This window comes from Arachis ipaensis, chromosome B05, assembly GCF_000816755.2.
Source record: "Arachis ipaensis cultivar K30076 chromosome B05, Araip1.1, whole genome shotgun sequence".
Lineage (NCBI taxonomy): Eukaryota > Viridiplantae > Streptophyta > Magnoliopsida > Fabales > Fabaceae > Arachis > Arachis ipaensis.
In genome coordinates this window covers 91,358,914-91,378,448 of record NC_029789.2, presented here as the reverse complement: position 1 = coordinate 91,378,448, position 19,535 = coordinate 91,358,914, and positions in this window count along the sequence as shown.

Genomic DNA, 19,535 nt, shown 5'->3' with positions numbered 1-19,535 from the left:
TTGGGTTTTTAAAATAAGGAACAAGTAATTTAAATGACAAGAAAAATAAATTAATAATTATAAAATCTCTTGGCAAGGTATGAGAACTAGAAATCCCATCCTAGTTATCCTTATCAGGTGTGATGAGAATTGTTATTGTTCCCACTTAGTTAACCCTTACTAAATAAAGAAAAGTCAAGTGGAGTAATTAACTTGATTCCTCAAGTCCTAGTCAACTCTTGTGGAAAGACTAGCTTTAGAGGGATCCAAATCAATCAGCAATTTCCAATTTTCAATCAACAGCTAAATTTGACAACTCAAGTGTCACCAATTACTCATCCCAAGCCAAAAGGGGAAAAATCTAAATTATTTATATCATAAATAGAAGAAAGAAATCATAAATCTGAAATACCTCAAATTGTATTAAATAGAAATTAAAATCTAACATGAAGAGTTCATAAGCCAATTTGGCTAAATAAGTAATTACCAAGACAAATAAAGCAACTAAAGTAATAGAGTAAATAAAAGTAGAAGAGAAACATAAATTAAAAGAAAATTGAACCTGGCATTGAAGTAATAACCATAAAGTAACAGAAATCCTAATCCTAAAACCTAAGAGAGAGGAGAGAGCCTCTCTCTCTAGAAAACTACATCTAAAACTTAAAATTGTGAATTATGAATGTTGTATCAGTTGTCTTAATAAATGGATGCATTCCCCACTTTATAGCCTCTAATATGTTTTTTCTGGGCCAAAACCTGGGTCAAAAACAGCCCAGAAATCGCCCCCAGCAATTTCTGATACGTACAGGTCGCTGCAATGTCACGTGGAAGCGTCGTCCACGTGTTAGCGTGGATTGGGTTTTTGCTAGGTCACGCATCCGCGTGATCCACGCGTTTGCTCACCTGGCTTCGGGGCAGCTATGGCAAATTATATATCGTTGTGAAGCCCCGGACGTTAGCTTTCCAACTCAATTGAAACCGCGTCATTTGGACCTCTGTAGCTTAAGTTATAGTCGATTTAGTACTAGGAGGTTAGGCTGGACAACTTTAGCAGTTCCTTCAGTTTCTTGTATTCCTTCCACTTTTGCATGCTTCCTTTCCATCCTCTAAGCCATTCCTGCCCTATAAAGCCTGAAATCACTTAACACACATATCAAGGCATCAAATGGTGATAGGAGGGAATTAATTTTTGGTAATTGAAAGGCTTGGGAAGCAAGTTTCCAATTATAGAACAAAATGAGGAAGGAAAATATAAAACCATGCAATTTATATGAATAAGTGCGTAAAGAATTGATATAAACCACTCAATTGAGCATAAGATAAACCATAAAATAGTGATTTATCAGATGTCCATTCCCCATTGTGTGAGGGTTGTTAATTAATTTCGTTTTAACTAATGCTAGTCTTTCACTAAGTTAATTAGTGAGTTGATTAGGACTTGTGGATTCAGATTAATTATGCCTAGTTGATTTATCCTCGATGTAGGGTTAATTAATTGGGATTAATTCACACACAATTACCATGTTTGTGGTCTACAACTTGGATAGGAATCCTTAATTACCCACTTCTTGCCAAGAGTTCTTTTGAGCATTTAATTCCCCTTTCTTGCCTTAATTGCTTTGACCTTGAATTTCTTGCATGTTAAGTTATCTTCTTGCACTTTAATTTCTTGCCATTACATTACTTGCTCTCTTGCAATCATCCAACCCCCATTTCCTCCCATAGCTAATAACATGACAATTAATTGCAACTCCTAGGGAAGAATGACCCAGGAGCTAAATACTCTCGGTTATAATTTGTTTTGTATTGTGATAACATTTGATTGATGGTCAATTTGTTGGGTTAGGACTATACTCACAATGCCAATTCCATTTTGATAATCAAATTCCTAACCTATGCGAATCGGACGTCTTTCACCGACCGTCGGGGTAGCTATTGCTGCGAGCTTGCGTTGCTTGCGCCATCGCACTCTGCCCGTGTCACCGCACCGATTGATGGAGGGAGAAGATGCGAGACGGAGCCGCTGCTAGTGGGTTGCTGTTTTGCCTCACGGTCGTCGAGCTGCTACAACTCGTCACCATTATTGCGTCTGTCACCGCTAATGGTTGAGTCTGCCACTGGAGCTGGACGCCAGAAAGAGAGAAAGTGACGGTGGGGAAGGTTGTTGTCATTGTGCTGGCTGTTGTTGTGGATGGAGGTTGCAACTGAGCTGCCTGCGGTAGTTGGTGCTGTTTCGCCGCCGTTCTGGTCACCGAGGATGAAGCGGATGTCACTGGAATCATCGTCGGGGCTGCCGCTACTTGGCTCAGTCATTTTTCCTTAGTTACGGTAAGCGTTTTCCTTCCAGAACCCTTGACAATTAGTATTCTGCTATGTTTGGTTTGAGATTCTGAGGTTTTGGTAACGTAGGTTCGAGTTCTAGTTATTGCATGTCGTGTTCAAAGTTGCGGTTGATATTGCGGAAGTGATTTGGGGATGTGGCCATTGGGGGGATATTCGAATTAGACGTTGCTGCTACAAAATCAGAGTTTTAAGGGTTTTGTCGCATAGTTAAGTCGTGAACAAGGTAGGGGCGCTTTCCTTAAAATTACTTTTATTCTCAAGAATTGTTATAAATCAATATTGATGCAAATATTATATTTTTGGTAGTTATGTGAGTCTTATAGATTGAACTGAGTTGTTTTGGATAAATGATTGATTTATTGATTGATTAAATTGGTTTCTGATTTGTGATATAATGATTATTGAGCATTTGAATATGTATTGATAATTGAGGTTAAATTATTGTGATTTACTGGATTGGTTGTTTGAAATTATGAGTTTTTATTGATTTCGTTGAGTTGAGTTGGAATTGTTGAGATAATGATTTAATTGGAAATGACTTATATGACCGAAAGATGTTTGGTTTAGTTGTTGAGACCCTTGAAGGGTGGAAAAGTTTGTATTTTAGAGGAGATGCTGCCGAAATTTTTATAAAATTGGAGCTTTCGTTTGAAGAGCTATTTAGAAAAGTTTGGATTCAAAGATTATATTATTTGATTTTGATTTATTAAGAAAAGGAATAAATTGTGTTTTGGAGTTTTATTTATTAAGAAAAGTAATATGTTTTGAGTTCGATTTATTAAGAAAATGATTGTTTTGAGTTTTATTGAGAAAAATAGTATGTTTGGGTTTGACTTATTAAGAATAGAATGTATTATGTTTATGTTTCGAGTTTGAATTATTTACGAAAGGAACTATGTTTTGAGTTCGATTCAATATGAAAAGAGTTATATTTTGAGTTTGAGATAAAGAATTACCTTTTGAGAAGTTTTAGCAAATTTACAGTATTTGAGTTTGATCGGAAAAGAGAGATGATTTTGAGTCTTTTGAAAAGGATTTAAACTATAAATGGTTTTGGAGTTGGTTTGGGGGGTTTTTGATTGAGTAAATATGAGTTTTATGAAAGAGAACGGGTTTAGAGTGACGATATTTTGAAGGTTTCAGAAAATGGTATAAAAAGTGGTTTTAGTTTTAAAGAAGAATGAATTGAGGAAAAATAATTCTTGGTGTGCTGTAAACTGGGCAAGTTGAGATTGAGGATTCTCTCTCTTGCTGTGATAGACAAGTTGAGGTTGAAGATTCCTTCTTTTGTTATGGTGGATAAACTTGAGGTTGAGGATTCTGATGGAGGGAAATTGTCAGTTTGGAATTTTCACAAAATAATTCCGTTAAATTATAAATCCAAACCAACAATCAACCCTCAATCAAAGTTTAATTTGTTTGTCACTTAAGTCAAACTAATAAAAAATGAAAGTATTTAAACCTCGGATCGTCTCTCAAAGGAATTGCAGGAAAGTTGATAAGGGAAAATCGATTCCACACAAACTCACCGGTAAGTGTACCGGGTCGCATTAAGTAGTAATGACTCACAAGAGTGAGGTCAATCCCACAGAGATTGATGGATCAAGCAACTTTAGTGAGGTGATTAGTCTAGTTAAGCGAATATTTAATGGATTGGGTGAAATTTGATCAACAGAAAATAAATTGCAAATAAACTAAAGTGTAGAATGAAAAATTGCAGAATCTTAAGTTGCAGAAGAGGTAAATTGCAGAAACTTAAAGTGCAAGAAATTAAAAGAGCTGAAACTTAAATTACAAGAAAGGTAAATAGCTAAAACTTAAAGTGCAAGTAATATAAAATGCAGAATCTAAATTACTAGAAACTTAAATTTGCATGAATAATAAAGGGATTTGGGTGCTGGGAATCAACACAGAACTGGAAAATTTAAACTGCATTAATTTAAAAGACTCTCAGGTGCAGAAATTTAAACTTGTACCAAACAGAAAAGGAACAATTGCAGAAAAAGAAAAATAGGAAGTAAAAACAAGATCAGATCTCAAATTCTCAAGAGAATTATGAATAGGGAAAATAAAAGGAAACTCCAAGGTGAAGCAATTCAAAAGAATTGATCAATATGAGTTCCAATACCCAAAACAGAAAAGAAAAGTTGTAGAGGAAGCAGAATAGAAAAGAAAACTCAGATCTGATCCCCCAAATCTTAAATTCTAAAAGGAAAATAAAAAATATCCCAGCCTCCTAATAAAATCAAATTCTTCTCTATTTATACACTTTCCAATTCTGTCATCCAGTGCTTGAAGTGGGCTTGTTGGCCTTTCTTGCAGTGGGTCAGATTAGCACTTGATTACAGCTTCCAGGGGAACGTTGCGTTCTCAAAGTGAGCGCAGTGTTCATTTTTCCACGCGTACGCGTCTCTGACTCGTGTGCGTTATTGCCTTGCTGAATACTCATCACGCGTACGCATGCTTCACGCACAGGCGTCCTTTGTGTTTTTGTCCATCGACGCGTACGCGTTGCATATGCGTGCACGTCCCTGCCAACTTCAGCCTCAGCCATGATTGCGCGTCCAATTCACGCGTACGCGTCATCAATAGCGTTCTCTTATTGAGCGCTACTTTCTTGCCAACAACGCTGCCCACACGTGCGCGTCCTCTGCGCGTGTGCGTGGGTAGCAAAATATCAATTCCATGCTTCAGCGCCAGCCACGCGTTCGTGTGCTTCCTTCCAGATTCTTCATCGACGCATGCGTGTCGTGTACGCGTGCGCGTCGGCTGCAAAACTTCAATTCCAAATTTGAATATGCCCAAAAATGCTACCTTATTGAATGTAGCGCTCTCTTTGAAAACGAGTGCCAATCACTTCCATGTGTATGCGTCATGCACGCGTACGCGTAGGTCTTCAAAAATTCATCCCTGACGCGTAAGCGTCCTGTACGCGTGCGTGTCGCCATTGAGCATAACGTTATTCTGCAGTGCCTCTCTTTCTCTTCATTTTCTCACCTGAATTCAATCAAAAGGGCAATCAAAGTCTCACCAAAATCATAAGAATTTGCATCATTCATAATGCTCACTTAATTCTTGCATAAATCTCATGATTTTGTATAAAATAAATGATATTTGATTGAATCAAAATAATCATGGAATTCCACTCCAACCACTTATTGTGCAAGAAAGTGCATAAAACCTAATGAAACAAATGAAAAATGCTTGTGAAACTAGCATAAGATGACTTGTCATCACAACACCAAACTTAAATCTTGCTTGTCCCCAAGCAAGCACTAAAACCTGAGAAGAAATAGAAGAAAACAGAAAAGCATATATGTCCTTATTTAGCAGGTAATTGAATTTGGTTCGTGGGGTTTTATGCAAACAGAGGTAGCTCAATTATTATCAACTTTCAAATATGAAATGTCTCTTTGAGTATTAACCAGAGTTGCTGTTATAATGCCTTGTTCTTGATTGATCTTTGTTAACTTTTTCTTTCTTTCTCCTGTTTCAGAAACTTATTTCTCCATTGTAGCTCATTGTCAAGTGTTGCAGGCAGCTTTTTGGCTCAATTTTTCTCAACACCTTTTCACTACAGACACTTGGCTCACACTTCTTCTTAGGAACATTGATGCCTAGCACCTCTTTGGGTTACTAAATGCCTTGTATCTAGGTTGCTCTTGATAATGGACTTTCGGTTGATAATCCCAGATTAATCAACCCAAGTTACCAAGTTTTAAAATACTCCTTAGAACCTAATTGTCCAAGCAGATCCTAGTACAAAAAGAACCACAGGCATATGTCCTAAGGTTCAAGCTATTGGTGTCTAGCCTTATTATTTGTTTCTTTCATTTTTTTGCTGCCAATTCTTGGCTTTTCTTTCTTTCCTTCTTACTTCTTCTTTTTCCAAGGATAATTATTAATTGATGGTTCATAACAACACTTAAGTTCACATTACAAGAGACATTCTATCCTACAGCTTTTATTATTGAGCTTACCAACTAATTAAGCAATTACCACCACAGAATTTTATTCTTATTCCTATCAAGTTGAACAATTACTTTCTATTTTGATCATCTTGTCTTGTTTATGCAGAGGGGAACAAGACATGTATTCAAGTAGATTGAGTGATCCAGACACTTATGGCTAGATCACTTAATTGAATAATGACAGGACAGTAGACTAACAAAAAGCAGACAAGGGTAAGCTAATCAGAATGGGGTACAATTAATCTTCCAACCCAAACACAGTAAGATATAAATAGTTGAGTTACAATACAACCTTTTGGTATCTTCTTGTTAAGCCCTTCATCCTCCTTCTTAGCTTTTGTGCTTTTCTTGCTGATGATGTATTGTCCTTCCAAAAAGTTGAATAGTTTTTTGCAATGGTAGTGGAAGTTGCTTGTCCCCCAAGCACTCAAAAAATGGTTAGCATGCATGAATGTTTGTAGGCTTTTGAACTTACTTGGGTGTGTGAACACCAAACTTAGTCTCTTGCTACTATCCCTCATATAACAAATCAATCGTATACATGAAACCTTGTGCCTTTGCTAAAGGGAACAAAACTAAAAACTAGAAAACAGACAATGGTTGAGTAGTTTTCCTGATTGTTTGGAGCTAATAACCATTTATGAAGAGGGTTGAAATGTGTTTTTAAATGAAATTTTTGGTGGGACACCAAACTTAGCATCCTTCATTCACCCTTAAATTGTTTTGGTGTGCAACACTAAACTTAGCTCCTTGCAATACAGATAAATCTACTTAATCCTTTTATTGAAATAGTTAGGAAAAGAAAACTACCTTTGGTTGGGTTGCCTCCCAACAAGCGCTTATTTATCGTCATTAGCTTGACGTCTTCTTTCTTTGTTCATCCCAACTCTTGAACACTCTCTTCTTTGTTCCAAGATCCTCCCAGATAATGCTTAGCTCTTTGGTCATTTGCTGTGATTATTTCCTTTGTGGCTTCATTTAGAATTTTAACGCTTCCATGTGGGAAAACCTTAGTTATCAGATAAGGGCCAGTCCATTTAGACTTGAGTTATGAAGCATGGTCCAGGTGAAGCTATTTATATCAAGCTTTAATGAAGATTGGAAGGTCATAATGCCTTTTGAAAGGGTTGGAATGAATGGTGTGCATGTAGGGAAGGATGAGGACAAGGACCACCTCTTCATTGGTCATATGGTTCGGTCTCCTAGGTGCTGAACCCTTGCAGATTTTTGCTTCCTAAAAATCAATTCCTAAGCACATGTGACTCACTTTTCCTCCTTGTGACACCCGTACTTGCATGATTTTTGTCCTTTCCTCAATCTTCTTCATATCTATCCATTTCAATCAAAGCAACAATAAGCAACAAAATTTGAATTTAGCACGGTAGTGGTTGGCAAGTGAAAAGTATAGAAAAGAAAAAATAAAATTTGCTATATGTTCCTTATTTATGAATAACCAACTATGCCCCTTTGAAATTGAACAAAATATTGGTGAACACCAAACTTGTTTTATGCCAAATGATTTATATGAAACCCAATTAATTTCTATCATAGTTAGTATATTCAATACAAGGAACATTTTATTTTCTACCTTAACAAAATAAATTCATAAAATGAAGCAAGATACAGTTTATCTTTTCATGAATTTGAGTCTTTGAGCAGATGTGACTTTCTTGAAATCCATAGCATATGCAGGACACCAAACTTAATGTTTGGCTATATACTTTCAATAATATGAATGAGTATATATCCTAAGATGGTTATGTGATCATTATGCTTGGAAAGTCACTTTAGACTGCCTTTAGGCACACCAAACTTAGGAATCAGACATATGCTTCAAAACAATGTATGCAGTTATCAAATCTACTCATGAGAGCTTAAATTCATGCCAGAAGACCCATTGGTTATTGAAATTAAAATGAAAGTAAGAATATTAAATCATGGGCTACCTCCCATGGAGCGCTCTTTTATTATCACTAGCTTGACATTGGTTCCTTGTTAGGGTGGCTGATGATTATGGTGCCTCAGCTTGTCTCCTCTCACTGTGAGCCTTCTTCCTGTGCTTTGATGATCAATCTCTATATGCTCTAACGAGAGTATCTTATTGACAGTGTAATAATCATCAGTTTGTGGGCCTGTCTCCAGCTATTGGTAGATCAGTTTCACTTTGTCTCCTTTTGAGAACCCTTCAGTTGGGATTCTTTTGTTTCTCCACCCTTTTGGAACCTTTTTCTTGCTCTTCCTTCCTTTCTTCGGTGATCCTTCTATCTTGGCAGCAGGCTTTATGTCAGAGGCTTTCTTCCTAGTGATCAAATTTTTAATCTCTTCCTTTCTTCCCTTCTCAGCCTTCACATCTTCACTACCCTCTTGTTCTTCTCCACTGTCTGTCTTTTGATTCAAAGGCAAGTTGATGAGTGCCTCCTTGGATTTTTCCTTCCAATGCAAGTCTTCTTCTTCAACTCTCATGCAGCTTTTCTCTTCAGCAGTTTGCTGCATTTCCTTAAAGACATTTAGAGTGATCTTCTCATCATGTGCTCTCAAAGTCATTTCTCTTTTTTTCACATCAATGATGGCCCTTGCTGTGGCTAGGAAAGGCCTTCCTAATATGATAGAATCACCTCCCTCCTCATCTAGATCCAAGATCACAAAATCTGCTGGAAATATGAACTTATCCACCTTGACTAAGAGATTCTCAACCACTCCATTAGGGATTACCATTGATCTATCAGCAAGTTGCAAGGTCATCCTTATAGGTTTCACTTCTTCTATGGACAACTTTTTCATCATAGATAAGGGCATCAGATTGATACTTGATCCTAAATCACACAATGCCATATCAATGGATATGTTGCCAATGGTGCTACGCAGAAAGAAACTTCCAGGATCTTTGAGTTTTGGTGGGAGCCCTTTTTTAATCACTGCACTGCATTCTTGTGTCAAGATCACAGTCTCCTTTTCATTCCAGCTTCTCGTTTTGTTGATGAGCTCCTTGAGGAACTTAGCATATAGGGGCATTTGTTCTAGAGCTTTAGCAAGGGGAATGTTGATTTCTAGCTTCTTGAAAATTTCAAGGAACTTGGGAAATTGCTGATCCTTGAGCTCTCTTTGCAATCTTTGAGGATATGGCAGAAGAGGAGTATAAGGCTTCACTTCCCTCCTCTATTCTTGTGAGCTCTCCTCCTTGTGCGTGTCCTCTGCATGTGCTGGTGCACGAATTGTAGATCACACTTTTCACAACTCGTACCACTAACCAGCAAGTGCACTGGGTCGTCCAAGTAATACCTTACGTGAGTAAGGGTCGAATCCCACAGAGATTGTTGGCTTGAAGCAATCTATGGTTATTTTGTAATTCTTAGTCAGGATATCAATTATAATTATCAGTTTGGATTGCGAAAAATAAAAGAGCATGAATTAAATACTTGTTATGCAGTGATGGAGAAGATGTTGGAGTTTTGGAGATGCTTTGTCTTCTGAATCTCTGCTTTCTCCCTGCCTTGTTATTCACGCACGCAAGGTTCCTCCTATGGCAAGCGGTATGTTGGTGGATCACCGTTGTCAATGGCTACCATCCGTCCTCTCAGTGAAAATGGTCCAGGTGCGCTGTCACTGCACTGCTAATCATCTGTCCGTTCTCACTCTTGTTGGAATAGGATCCATTGATCCTTTTGCGTCTGTCACTACGCCCAACCTTTGTGAGTTTGAAGCTCGTTACAGTCATCCAATCCCTGAATCCTACTCAAAATACCACAGACAAGGTTTAGACTTTTCGGATTCTCAAGGATGCTGCCAATGGATTCTAGCTTATACCATGAAGACTCTGATTAAGGAATCCAAGAGATACTCATTTAATCAAAGGTAGAACGGAGGTGGTTGTCAGGCACGCGTTCATAGGTTGAGAATGGTGATGAGTGTCACGGATCATCACATCCATCATATTGAAGTGTGAATGAACATCTTACACAGAAACAAGCGTGTTTGAATAGAAAACATAAATAATTGCATTAATTCATCGAGACACAGCAGAGCTCCTCACCCCCAACAATGGAGTTTAGAGACTCATGCCATCAAAGAGTACAAAGTTCAGATCTAAATTGTCATGAGATACAAAATAAATCTCTAAAAGTTGTTTAAATACTAAACTAGTAACCTAGGTTTACAGAAAATGAGTAAACTAAGATAGATAGTGCATAAATCCACTTCTGGGGCCCACTTGTTGTGTGCTGGGGCTGAGAATTGAGCTTTACACGTGCCTAGGCTGTTTCCAGAGTTAAATACCAGGTTGTAACCCATTTCTGGCGTTTAACTCCAACTTGTAACCTGTTTCTGGCGTTTAACGCCAGAATGCAACATGGAACTGGTGTTGAACGCCAGTTTACGTCATTTATCCTTGAGCAAAGTATGGACAATTATATATTGCTGGAAAGCCCTGGATGTCTACTTTCCAACGTAATTGAGACTTCTGTAGCTCCAGAAAATCCATTTCGAGTGCAGGGAGGTCAGAATCCAACAGCATCTGCAGTCCTTTTTCAGCCTGAATCAGATTTTTGCTCAGCTCCCTCAATTTCAGCCAGAAAATACCTGAAATCACAGAAAAACACACAAACTCATAGTAAAGTCTAGAAATATGAATTTTGCCTAGAAACTAATAAAAATATACTAAAAACTAACTAAAACATGCTAAAAACTACATGAAATTACATCGAAAAAGTGTATAAAATATCCGCTCATCACAACACCAAACTTAAACTATTGCTTGTCCCCAAGCAACTAGACAAATAAAATAGGATAAAAAAGAAATCGAGAAGGAATAATATCTCAGAGTTTTAAGTGAAGCTCAGATTCTAATGAGATGAGCGGGACTAGTAGCTTTTTGTTTTCGAACAGTTTTGGCATCTCACTTTATCCCTTGAAATTCAGAGCGATTGGCGTCCATAGGAACTCAGAATTCAGAGAGTATTATTGATTCTCCTAGTTTAGTATGTTGATTCTTGAACCCAGCTACTTTATGAGTCTTGGTCATGGCCCTAAGCACTTTGTTTTCCAGTATTACCACCGGATACATAAATGCCACAGACACATAACTGGGTGAACCTTTTTAGATTGTGACTTAGCTTTGCTAAAGTCCCCAATTAGAGGTGTCCAGAGTTCTTAAGCACACTCTGTTTTTGCTTTGGACCTCGACTTTAACCGCTCAGTCTCAAGTTTTCACTTGACACCTTCACGCCACAAGCACATGGTTAGGGACAGCTTAGTTTAGCCGCTTAGGCCAGGATTTTATTCCTTTTAGACCCTCCTACCCATTAATGCTCAAAGCCTTGGATCCTTTTTACCCTTTCCTTTTGGTTTTAAGGGCTACTGGCTTTTTCTACTGCTCCTTCTTCTTCTTTTTTTTTTTGCTACTTTTTCTTGCTTCAAGAATCAATTTCATGATTTTTCAGATCATCAATAACATTTCTCTTGTTCATCATTCTTTCAAGAGCCAACAATTTTAACATTCATAAAATTTAATATAAAAAACATGCACTGGTCAGGCATTCATTCAGAAGACAAAAAGCATTGCCACCACATATAGATAATTAGAATTTTCCTTATTAAGAACTCAAAAAAAAAATATTGCCTCCTTATTATAAAAATCTGCTATTTTATTCATGTTTGATGATGATGAGAAAAATAAATTATAGCTTAATTAGAGATAAAATCAAAATAGAGATACTAATTACTACTACTCATATATAACTTCTAAGGTAAATTTCTAATAAAAACAATTATCACAGAGTTAAGGCTAAGATTAGAACTCAACAACTTTGAATTTGGGAGGTGGATGCCTCTTTAGTCTGTGGAGTGCTTGGCCCTTTAAGAGATAGCTTCTGGCGCTTCAGTTTCTTTAGTTCACGCCCTTGCTCTTCTTGTTCTCTAAGCAATTTGCAGAGCATGCTGTTTTGATTTTGCTGTTCTTCCTTCAGTTGATCCACAACTTCTTGTAACTTGGTGACAGATGCTTCTAGGCGCTCTCAGTATTCAATTTGAGGGATTTCCGGGAGGAACTCCTGTGCTCTCCTCTTGATGGGTTCATCCTGCACTTGTTGTCCTTCCATAGACTTTTCGGTGATTGGTAGCTCAACTAGGATGTACTCATCTACTCCCATTTTTATCCCAGCATCTTTACATAACAGAGAGACCAAGCTCGGATAAGCCAATCTGGCATCTTTGGAGTTCTTGTTTGCAATCTTGTAAAGCTCACAAGCAATTAGCTAATGAACTTCCACTTCTTTTTCCAGCATAATGCAATGAATCATCACTGCTTCTCTGATGGTGACCTCAGAGTAGTTGCTAGTGGGCAATATAGAGTGCCCAATGAAGTCCAGCCAGCCTCTGGCAACTGGTTTGAGATATCCTCTTTTGAGTTGCTTTGGGGCACCCTTTGTGTTGGTTGTCCATTTAGCTCCAGGGAGACATATGTCCTCTAGGATCTTGTCCAAGTTCAGGTTTGATCTCATCATTCTCCTATTAAAGGAGTCTGGGTCATCTTGCAATTGAGGCAGCTTGAAGATCTCCCTTATTTTGTCAGGGTGGGTGTGAACAATCTTCCCTCTGACCAGAGTTCTATAGTCATACAATGCGGTTCCCGCTATTCTCTGCCTGTCCGTCTGCCACAGATTTGCGTAGAATTCCTGAACCATGTTTCTTCCCACCTTTGTTTCAGGATTAGCTAGGACTTCCCAGCTCCTGTTTTGAATTTGATCTTGGATCTCCGAATATTCATCTTCTTTCAGATCGAATTTAACTTCCGGGATCACTGACCTTAGACCCATTATTTTGTAGTAATGGTCTGAATGTTCTTTGGTTAAGAACTTCCCTTGATTCCAAAGTAGTTTTGGAATATTCTCTTTCTTGCCTCTTGAGTTAGTTTGTTTTCCCTTAGGAGCCATGATCTTAGTGGGTATTGGCTTAGTGATCACAGATAAACACACCAAACTTAGAGGTTTGCTTGTCTTCAAACAAAAGAAAAGAAAGGAGAGGGATATGAGGAGAGCCAAGTCAGAATTGTGGAGGTAGGGGGGAGGCCAAACTAGGATTTAAAGGGAAGGGGGTGGGTTTTCGAAAATTTTGAAGAAGATATGATAAAAGATATGATTTGTAAAAGATAAGTATGATAGGAAAATGATGCACTTTAAAATTTAAAAGATATGAATAATATGGAAGATATTTGAAAAAGATATTGATGAGTTGAAAAGATTGTAGAAGGAAAAGAGATAGATTTGTTTTGAAAAGGATTTGAAAATAATTTGAAGAGGATAAAAAAAGGGTTTATGAATTAAGATACATTTGATATCTTTTGAAAAAGGATTTGAAAAATTAGGATTTGCAACATGTTTGTGCAAGAAATCATGAATTGAAACATAAAAAATGGAAAAAAATTTGAATTGAAAACGAAATTGCCTACTCCCCACAATCTTGGCGTTAAACACCCAACTGCTGCATGTTTTGGGCGTTTAACGCCCAATTGGTGCTTGGTCTGGGTGTTTAACACCCAGCTGTTGCTTCCAGCTGGCGTTAAATGCCAGAAACTCCTTTGTCACTGGGTATTTTTCTGAACGCCCAGGATTCTATAAATCTGGCATTAAACGCCCAGAAGCTGCTTCTTTCTGGTGTTTAACACCCAGATGGCTATCTCTACTGGCGTTAAACGCCCAGTAGATGCTCCTTTTGGGCGTTTAACACCCAATTGTGCCTCTTACTGGTGTTTTCTTGCCAGTGAGCTCCTTTTTCCTGTTTTGTGCGCTGAATCCTTCTGTAGCCCTGTGAACTTATACAATTGATTCTTTACCTTGTTAATATTGAACTTATATGCTTTAAAAATAAATAAAATGAAGAATAAAATAAAATAAAATAACAGAAAGAGTTTTGCTAATGGCTGGGTTGCCTCCCAGCAAGCGCTTCTTTATTGTCTTTAGCTGGACCTTGCTGAGCTTTTTAATCTAGCCTCAGCCTTGAGCATTCTTGTTCAACATTGCCTTCAAGATAATGTTTGATTCTCTGTCCATTAACAATGAACTTCTTATTAGAATCAATGTCTTGAAGCTCCACATAGCCATATGGTGACACTTGTAATCACATATGGTCCCCTCCACCGGGATTTCAGTTTCCTGGGGAATAGCCTGAGCCTAGAGTTAAACAGCAGAACCTTCTATCCTAATTCAAAGACTCTAGATGACAGCTTTCTGTCATGCCACCTTTTTGCTTTCTCTTTGTAAAGCTTGGCATTTTCGAAAGCAGTGAGTCTGAATTCCTCTAGCTCATTCAGCTGGAGCAATCTTTTTTCTCCAGCTAATTTGGCATCAAAGTTTAGGAATCTGGCTGCCCAGTAGGCTTTGTATTCCAGTTCCACGGGCAGATGACAGGCCTTACCATACACAAGCTGGTATGGAGAGGTCCCTATAGGAGTCTTGAATGTTGTTTTGTAAGCCCACAGAGCATCATCCAAGCTTCTTGCCCAATCCTTTCTACGGGTACTTACAGTCTGTTCCATGATTCTTTTTAGTTATCTGTTAGAGACTTCAGCTTGCCCATTTGTTTGTGGATGATATGGAGTTGCCACTTTGTGGCTAATTCCATACCGGACCATGGCAGAGTAAAGCTGTTTGTTGTAGAAGTGAGTGCCCCCATCACTGATTAGTACTCTAGAGACACCAAACCTGCTGAAGATATATTTCTAGAGGAACTTCAGCACTGTCTTAGTATCATTAGTGGGTGTGGCAATGGCCTCTACCCATTTAGATACATAGTCGACTGCAACCAGAATATAAGTGTTTGAGTATGATGGTGGGAAAGGCCCTATGAAGTCAATACCCCATACATCAAACAACTCTATCTCCAAGATTCCTTGTTGAGGCATGGCATAACCATGAGGTAGATTACCAGCTCTCTGGCAACTGTCATTATTACGTACAAACTCTTGAGAATCTCTATAGAGGGTAGGTGGTGCACGAAATTGTGATCCCTGATAATGGCTCCAAAAACTTGGTGCTCTAATCTTAATTCATAATTTGTCACAACTTCGATACAACTAACCAGCAAGTGCACTGGATCGTCAAAGTAATAAAACCTTACGTGAGTAAGGGTCGATCCCACGGAGATTGTTGGTATGAAGCAAGCTATGGTCTTCTTGTAAATCTCAGTCAGGAGGATATTAAATGGTTATGGAGTTTTCAAATAATAATAATAAATAAACAGAAAAGAGGATAGAGATACTTATGTAATTCATTGGTGAGAATTTCAGATAAGCGTATAGAGATGCTTTCGTTCCTCTGAACCTCTGCGTTCCTACTGTCTCCATCCAACCAATCCTACTCCTTTCCATGGCAAGCTGTATGTTAGGCATCACCATTGTCAATGGCTACATCCTGTCCTCTCAGTGAAAATGGTCCAATGCGCTGTCACTGCATGGCTAATCATCCGTCGGTTGTCGATCATACTGGAATAGGATCCATTGATCCTTTTGCGTCTCTCACTACGCCCAGCACTCGCGAGTTTGAAGCTCGTCACAGCCATCCATTCCCAGATCCTACTCGGAATACCACAGACAAGTTTTAGACTTTCTGGATCTCAGGAATGGCCATCCATGGGTTCTAACTTATACCACGAAGATTCTGATTAAGGAACCCAAGAGATACTCATTGAATCTAAGGTAGAACGGAAGTGGTTGTCAGGCACGTGTTCATAGGGAATGATGATGACTGTCACGATCATCACATTCATGTTGAAGTGCGAATGGATATCTTAGAAGCGGAATAAGTTGAATTGAATAGAAAAATAGTAGTACTTTGTATTAATTCATGAGGAACAGCAGAGCTCCACACCTTAATCTATAGTGTGTAGAAACTCTACCGTTGAAAATACATAAGTGATAAAGTTCAGGCATGGCCGAATGGCCAGCCCCCAAACGTGATCTAAAGATGAAACTAAAGATGTAAATACAATAGTAAAAAGTCCTATTTATACTAAACAAGCTACTAGAGTTTACAGAAGTAAGTAATTGATGCATAAATCCACTTCCGGGTCCCACTTGGTGTGTGCTTGGGCTGAGCTTGAAGTTTACACGTGCAGAGGCTTCTTTTGGAGTTGAACGCCAGTTTGTAATGTGTTTCTGGCGTTCAACTCTGGTTCGTGACGTGTTTCTGGCGTTTAACTCCAAACTGCAGCGTAGAACTGGCGTTCAACGCCCTTTTGCGTCGTCTAAACTCGGACAAAGTATGGACTATTATATATTTCTGGAAAGCCCTAGATGTCTACTTTCCAACGCTGTTGAGATCGCGCAATTTGGAGTTCTTTAGCTCCAGAAAATCCACTTTGAGTGCAGAGAGGTCAGAATCCAACAGCATCAGCAGTCCTTCTTCAACCTCTGAATCAGATTTTTGCTCAAGTCCCTCAATTTCAGCCAGAAAATACCTGAAATCACAGAAAAACACACAAACTCAAAGTAAAGTCCAGAAATGTGAATTTAACATAAAAACTAATAAAAACATCCCTAAAAGTAACTAGATCCTACTAAAAATATACTAAAAACAATGCCAAAAAGCGTATAAATTATCCGCTCATCACAACACCAAACTTAAATTGTTGCTTGTCCCCAAGCAACTGAAAATCAAATAGGATAAAAAGAAGAGAATATACTATAAATTCTAGACTATCAATGAAACATAACTCCAATCAGATGAGCGGGACTTGTAGCTTTTTGCCTCTTGAATAGTTTTGGCATCTCACTTTATCCATTGAGGTTCAGAATGATTGGCATCTATAGGAACTCAGAGTTCAGATAGTGTTATTGATTCTCCTAGTTTAGTATGTTGATTCTTGAACACAGCTAATTTATGAGTCTTGGTCGTGGCCCTAATCACTTTGTTTTCCCGTATTACCACAGGATACATAAATGCCACAGACACATAATTGGGTAAACCTTTTCAGATTGTGACTCAGCTTTGCTAAAGTCCCCAATTAGAGGTGTCCCGGGTTCTTAAGCACACTCTTCTTTTGCTTTGGACCTTGACTTTAACCGCTCAGTCTCAAGTTTTCACTTGACACCTTCACGCCACAAGCACATGGTTAGGGACAGCTTGGTTTAGCCGCTTAGGCCAGGATTTTATTCCTTTAGGCCCTCCTATCCACTGATGCTCAAAGCCTTGGGATCTTTTTTATTTACCCCTGCCTTTTGGTTTTAAGGGTTATTGGCTTTTTGCTCTTGCCTTTTGGTTTTAAGAGCTTTTGGCTTTTTCTGCTTCAAGAATCATTTTTATGATTTTTCAGATTATCAAATAACATGTCTCCTTTTTCCTTATTCTTCAAGAGCCAACATATTTAACATTCATAAACAACAACTTCAAAAGACATATGCAATATTCAGGCATACATTCAGAAAACAAAAAGTATTGTCACCACATCTATATAATTAAACTAAGTTCAAGGATAAATTCGAAACTCATGTACTTCTTGTTCTTTTGATTTAAAACATTTTTCATTTAAGAGAGGTGATGGATTCATATTCACTACTTTAAGGCATAGACACTTAGACACTAATGATCATGTAATAAGACACAAACATAGATAAACATTAATCATAAGAAAACGAAAAATAGAAAATTTAAGAATAAGGAATGAGTCCTCCTTAGTGATGGTGGCGTTTTCTTCTTGAGGAACCAATGATGTCCTTGAGCTCTTCTATGTCTCTTCTTTGTCTTTGTTGCTCCTCCCTTATTGCTCTCTGATTTTCTCTAATTTCATGGAGGATGATGGAGTGCTCTTGATGTACCACCCTTAGTTGCCCCCAATAATTGTGTGGAGGGAAAATGTATCCCATGAGGTATCTCAGGGATCTCTTGATTTGCAGTCAAATGTTCTACCACTGAGCTATAGACCCTTGAGATGAATCTCTCAATCTCCTATGACTCGGAGGTGGAAGCTTTTGTCTTCCCTTTCCTCTTTCTAGAGGTTTCTCTGGCCTTAGGTGCCATCAATGGTTATGGAAAAACAAAAAAAGCTATGCTTTTACCACACCAAACTTAGAATGTTGCTCGCCTTCAAGCAAAAGAAGAAAGAATAATAGAAGAAGAAGAAGATATGGAGGAGATAGAGGGATGTGTGTATTCGGCTATATGGGTAGGCTTGAGTGGGAAAGAGATTTTGAATTTTGAAGGTAGGTGGGGTGTATGGATGGGAGTGGTGAATGGAAAACAGAAGGGATGACTGTGAATGGAAAGAGAGAGGGTGATATAGGATTATGAGGAGGTAAGGTGAGTGGAGGTATGTGGGGATCCTGTGGGGTCCACAGATCCTGAGGTGTCAAGGATTTACATCCCTACACTAATTAGGCATGTAAAATGCCTTTGCATGCATTTTTGGCGTTTAAACGCCGAAGTGATGCTTGTTCTGGGCGTTCAACGCCCATATGCAGCATATTTCTGGCATTGAACGCCAGCTCCATGCTTGTTTCTGGCGTTCAGCGCCAGCTCCATGCTCTGTTATGGCGTTGAACGCCAGCCAGATGCTCCGTACAGGCGTTTAAACGCCAGTGAGTCCTTCCTCCAGGGTGTGATTTTTCTTCTGCTATTTTTGATTCTATTTTTAATTTTTTTGATTTATTTTGGGACTCCACATGATCATGAACCTAGTGAAACATGAAAGAACAATAAAAATAAAATAAAATTAGATAAATAAAAATTGGGTTGCCTCCCAACAAGTGCTTCTTTAATGTCAATAGCTTGACAGTGGGCTCTCATGGAGCCACACAGGTGATCAGGTCAATTTTATAGACTCCCAACACCAAACTTAGAGTTTGGATATGGGGGTTCAACACCAAACTTAGAGTTTGGCTGAGGCCTCCCAACACCAAATTTAGAGTTTGATTGTGGGAGCTTTATTTGACACTGTACTGAGAGAAGCTTATCGTGCCTCTTTTCCATGTTTACAGGATGATAACCTTGTGCTTTAAACACAACGGAGTCCTCATTCAATTGAAGGACTGATTCACCTCTGTTAACATCTATCACAGCTCCTACTGTGGCTAGGAAGGGTCTTCCAAGGATGATGGATTCATCCTTATCCTTTCCAGTGTCTATAATTATGAAATCAGCAGGGATGTAAAGGCCTTCAACCTTTACTAACACGTCCTCTACTTGTCCATAAGCCTGTTTTATAGATTTGTCTGCCATCTATAATGAGAATTTAGCAGCCTATACCTCAAAGATTCCC